General features: G+C 36.7%; 1 protein-coding gene and 1 long non-coding RNA gene across 2 annotated transcripts in view; both read right to left on the reverse strand.

Moving 5' to 3' along the window:
- The window catches only part of LOC136026607 (uncharacterized), a 33,654-nt gene extending 29,974 nt beyond the window's left edge, over positions 1-3,680 (reverse strand). Inside the window, exon 1 of the long non-coding RNA XR_010617345.1 lies at positions 3,640-3,680. This is a non-coding gene — a long non-coding RNA (uncharacterized LOC136026607). The remainder of the gene's footprint in view (positions 1-3,639) is intronic.
- LOC136026630 (N-terminal kinase-like protein) overlaps positions 1-6,000 on the reverse strand; it is a gene marked incomplete in the record, with an annotated part of 193,298 nt that overhangs the window by 169,727 nt on the left and 17,571 nt on the right.

Here is a 6,000-nt window from a genome sequence, read left to right on the forward strand (position 1 = left end):
CGTATGGGAACTCTGTCAAAACCCCCAGGCTAAAATTTCCTCCGAACAGTTCACCCCAAAAACTTACCTCCCCACGGCCAATTTTCTGCATGGAAACCGACAACAGTTCTTGTCCAGAGGACTGTGGAGAAGTTGACATCCCCAAAGACATAATTACAGGACCTTTCAACAATACTGACCAAAATAGCTCTCTAAAATTTTAAGGAGTGTTTTGGGAATGAATGTCTGAGGTGGGGGATTGCTGGTTACCCTCTATTCACTTTTGACTCTTAACAAGGGTGCTTCGAACTTCCAATTAAATGAGTCCCATCCGATCCGAAGTTTATACAACCACCCGTTCCATAAAAACATTATATGTCCTGGGGGATAATTTACAACCCATACCCCTGGGCTATAGGTGGTCGTGTCCAGCCTGAAGACATTGTTATATGCTCTTTGGATTATTCTGAGCAAAAGCCCATCTCACACTTTCCATCGGATATGTTTTGGGAATATAGAATCTCAAGGAGGGGGAGCTATATGCACTCCATCAGTTATGACTTTTTAAAGGGAACTAGAACTACACATTTGCAATCCAATGAGCCTCCTCTTAAGTTTACACGATAATCCCGTCCATAAAAGCCTTATAACCCCAGGAATATAACTTATAAACCTTGCCCCCAGACTCTGGAAGGTTGTGTCAACCCCAAAGGCCTTGTAATGTGATCTTTGGTCAGTTTTTGGAACAAACGGTTATTTCGAAATTTCTATCTGATTCACTTGGGAAAAATACGACGTGGATAGAAGGGGATAGCTGGCCTCTGATCACTTTTACTCTTAAAACGGGTACTAAAATTCCTTACTTCCAATCCAGCGAGCCCCCTCCAAAGTTTTTTACAACTTTTGTTCTGAGGGCTATAGGAGGGAGGGATTGTCATCTAACAAGACATAATTTCCAGACCTTTCAACAAAAATGAACAAAATGGCTATCTCATAATTTTGACTGGGTGTGTTTGGAGTAATGACAGGCGTGGGTGGACTGGTTGTCATCCAATAACTCGACTATCAAAAGGGGATTTCAATTTCGAATTGACTGAACACATTTCAAAGTTATTGCAAAAATTCTTTTATACGAAAAGCCTTAACTAATAAACGACACGTTGAAGGCCTACCCCCACTGCTCTTCAAATGGGTAACGTCTATATTAACGGACTATTCAGGTAACTAAGAAATAAACTTACCTCTTCAGTCAGAATAATGTCATGAATCCAAATTTGATATTCATTTGCATTGGAAATGAACTTTACACCCACCCCTAATTTGCAAGTATATACCCTGAATTGGTAAATATAGGAGTGAGGTGAAGTTTATTTCCGATGCAAACGAATGTTAAATTTGGATTCAGGATGCAGTGCTGACTAAAGAGGTAAGTTTACTTCTTAGCTAACTCAATAGTTCATTTATAGAAACATTGCCCCTTAAGCTGTTCTATTGCACTGCCTATGATAATAATAGCATGGGCCTTATTGCGCTAGTAATCTTGAAAAATAGTTCATATTGGTCCATGGACCAATTTCCGAGGCCCGTTTTCAGCGGATAAACAAACATCCTAAAGATAAATTAAATGGTACTCGTGTCTTATAGCCACCGCTCCCAAGAAATGAAGTTAGATTAATCCTACTGAAACATTACTTGCTTCATAAGACGCAGAAGAATTGTAGCCAACGAATTTTGCTTGCAGACCCACTATACTTTACCCCGCATCCAATGTGTAAATATATAACCCAAATTATATATTTTCCAGCTATTCTTGCAATGCGCCTATCTTTGTTTCAACCCGTGTTAATTTAAATTGAATCAAAAACTGAAAAAACAAGTTACGCATGGGAAAATGCACAGAAAATATATAATTTGGGCTATATATTTGCACTTTAGGGGGGCGGAGGTAAAGCATAGCGGGTCTGCATGCAAAATTTGCTAACTATGATTATTCTGCAATGTTTTCAAACAAGAATTGTTTCCTTTATATTTTTTCTCTCCAATTAGTTCTCAAGGCAAGTTACCCAGGCAATAATTTACGTTAATATTTGCGTATTATGGAAAAGAGGGGACAGAGCCGTTCCAAGGGCTGATGGTGCCTCAGTAAAAATTAATTAGAGTCCCCTTTCCGTCCTTCCCAGTTTAAAAATAAGCACAAATAAAACCGAATCAAAGTGAAAAATTAGATCAAAATAGTCATCTCCCCAGCCGAAATGCCCTCCACGGCACTCGGAGCAACTGCCATAGCCTCCCCCCCCGAACACTTTGGTTTAGGGCAGAGCATAGTAGAAGCACCTTCAAAGGTTTTAACTAAAGATTTTCGGCATATTGTAAAGTATGATTTGTTTTCCTAATACTGTTCCTTCTCGAAACCCCTATTTGCAGGCTAAAATCTGTATTTAAGATTCTAAACAATTTTTGTTAAATATCAATTCTTCCATAATATTTACAGGGGAGTGGATTGTCACAAAAGGAAATTTAAACATAAAAAAGAGAATCTAAAAATGCTACACCTTTTACTTCCGAGTTATTCCTTCTGGAGAGCCGCAAATCGATTGTATTCATGTGACTAAAAAATAAACTTTACGCTACCTTTATAGGCTTTTATAAGTAGTTACCTTTGTAGGCTAGGTAACTAAAAAATATTCCAATTCATGGTATATATTTGCACATTAGGTAGGGATGGGGTAAAGTTTATTTCCAATGCAAACGGAGGTAAATCTGGATTCAGGATACAATTCTGACTAGCCTATAGATATAAGTTTAGCCTATTTCTTAGCTACCTGAATGGCCCACTAACTGTACATTACACCCAATACCAGTCTTGGTAAAATTGTAGTTTAGTGACTTCTTGCTATCTCGGAAAGGGGTTAGGTTAGGAAAATGAAACCATCAGGGATGGGTTTACAGGCTAAAGTATGTCCCAGGAAGTTCCTTTGAAGTACCTACCTCCCCTCCCTCTCCCTGTAGAGGGTCCTGACCTTTGATAACCTTTAAAAATATTTGTGTTATAAAAGTGGGTAAAATTCTAGTTAATTGACTTCTTGCTATATCGGAAAGGGTTTAGGTTAGGAAAATGAAACTTTCAGGGATGGATCTACAGGCTAAAGTATATCCCGGGAAGGTATTTTAAAGTACCCACCTCCACTCCTTCTCCCTCTAGAGGACCCTGAAATTTACCTACATGACAGGTCTATAGGCTACCTATTGAAATTTTGACAAAACAACATTTTACCTTAATTTTCAGTTACTAGTTGCTTTTTCTCTGCTTTTAGTTCTGAAAATGGGTAAAATTCTAGTTGATTGACTTCTTGCTATCTTGGAAAGTTACAACTTTCCAAGATGGCAAGAAGTCAATCAACTAGAATTTTACCAATATTCCAATTCACGGTATATATTTGCACATTAAGTAGGGATGGGGTAAAGTTTATTTCCAATGCAAACGGAGGTTAAATCTGGATTCAGGATACAATTCTGTCTAGCCTATAGATGTAAGTTAGCCTATTTCTTAGGTACCTGAATAGCCCCCTAATTGTACATTACACCCAATACCAGTCTTTTCACTAGGACGCAAAGCTGCGTTTATTCCAATTTCAATACTCAAACAAAACAGAAACTCACATTTAAAAAAGTAAAATCATTCTTCATTCGCTGACTTTTATCCAAAATGTATGGTTAAGATAATGAAACCAAACGAGATTTCATGTTGGAAAGAGGCCAGTCTGACGCGCAGATGTTTTCATACAAAACCTGTCTAACCGGTTATTTGTAGCTATGGTAAACCCTCTAAAATAATTCGATTATAGAGTGTCTTTAGCGGGTGGACTGTTTCACAGAGATTTATTCAAATCTTCTGGATTTTTTGAGGGAATTATCGTTTGAATTCGAACTTGTGAAGACATTCCTAACTACTTCATAAGGCAGGGGTGCTAATCCATGAAAACATGGGGGGAGGGTAATGAGTTTATCAAGTTATTTAAAACCTTGAGGTATGGGGTATTTAAATTCGTTTAAATATCATTACCCAAAAAGGGTTTAAGACTGAAACTCCTTTGTCAAGTTCTAGCTAAAACTTCAATCACTTCCCCTCCTCTCATTGACACTGCCGGACTTAGCTAAGAGAGCACCATGTCCTCAGTCAATCAATGAAATTAGGGTGATAGGATAATTTAGGGTAGGCAACTTATCTTTTATACTGACAACACTCAAGAAGTGAAATCAGGTTAATCCTAATGAGATACACCTAAGCATGATAAAATTATAATACTTTAGAAATAAAATTGAGCTATATATTTGCAAATTAGAAAAAGTGTAGAATTAGAATTAGAAGTGGGGTAAAGTATAAAATTGTTTTCTAACGTCACATTGTCGAAATAGTTTACTCCACCTCACAAATGTGCAAATATATAACCAGAATTATATATTTCCCATCTTTTCTGTCACTAGTTTTTGTCTTGTCTTATCCTAAAAAAAACAAAATAGATTATTGTATTTATAATAAGCTATAATAAAAAAATTCACGATTTTCTTACGAACATAACATATTTTTCATATTCTAGTGTGAAAACACTGGTCTTCACTTGCATAAAAAGGGTCGCATAGAGGATTTTATGTCAGGAACGGATACCATAGAATTATGGCAGTAATGGAATAAAAACAAACAGTTAGAAAACTATCAAATATAAATCGTTTTTCTAATCAAGCAGATAATAAGCTTTTGAATTTTGAATTGTTTTTCGATAATATAACCCATAAAATATCTACTACTTTATGTTCTTCGTAGACACTGTTTCTACGTTTTTGCGTAGGCCATGCACAGTCAATCAGTAACGTATAATTTTTTCCCTTTTGACTTGTTGTATTGTCGCTTCACACCACTCACCTTTCATTTTCAGCTTTTTCATTTCAAGATTTCGTTACCAAAATAATACGTCGTTCTCGAAAGGGGATCGCAACACAAAATAACAAAAAATAATGCCCGTTTTGGACAAAGGGTTCCAAAATGTTTGAAGACTGGGTTCCAAAATACATTTTCCTTAAAAAAATGTTAACTCCAGTACGGAGTATGTAGAAAGCCATAAAATTCTTAATATACTCCAACACTGACTCCTACTGGTTCCAGATCACGCTTTTGAGGCTAATTCAGGAGCTATGGCCTTATATGTCGGCGGCCAAAAATTTGAATTTTTTCAAACTTTGAGCGACTAGTGGCACAGGCTAACATCGTCCACTCGAGCTCAAATTTTCAGCTATCTCAACATATGGTAATGACAATCATTGTTGGGGGTGAAGACTAAAATAATTCTGACATTGATTTCCCCCCCCCGCCCAATCTATCCAGCAATGTAACACAACTTAGATTCGGGTAAGCCATTTAAAAACCGACAATAGTCTTGTACAGTAAATAAATAACAAAAAAAGATAAAAAAAAGGGTAGCTGTATTGTCTAGGATCTTTCACGTTTTGGGTCCATTTTGATAATTTTCTAAAATCACACGTGGAAGACAAAAATGATATATGGGAATAAAAAGGTCATATTTTGTTGCCTAAATCACCTTTCTCCATGGAGCTCCCCGTTTGGTGAAAAATGATAAAAAGGGGACAGTATGTATATCATCCGTCTAATATTGTTTCCCCTCCCCCCTCCTCAATTTTGAAAATATTTTTGAGATAATTTAATTGACAAATGCCTTCTTCGGTCTTTTCGTCAAAAACCTTAAATATAAAAAAAACACCCCTAGTTTTTGAAGAAAAAAAATTTGCCCCTCCGAAAGGGTCAGGAATTATAGCCAATTTCTTATTTTGAATCATCGATGAATGCCACCTGTTAGCATCTAATTGAGTCTGAATACCATAATAGATATCCGGTTTTCCTGTTTGCAAATCAAACAGTTCGTGGTAGCGAACAGTAGTAAGGAGCGATCCGGCTCAATAGTAAACGGGACTCTAAAAAACGGAATTTCGATGCTAAAAGATACATCA

The sequence above is a fragment of the Artemia franciscana genome, chromosome 1 (assembly GCF_032884065.1).
Source record: "Artemia franciscana chromosome 1, ASM3288406v1, whole genome shotgun sequence".
NCBI classification, from domain to species: Eukaryota; Metazoa; Arthropoda; class Branchiopoda; order Anostraca; family Artemiidae; genus Artemia; species Artemia franciscana.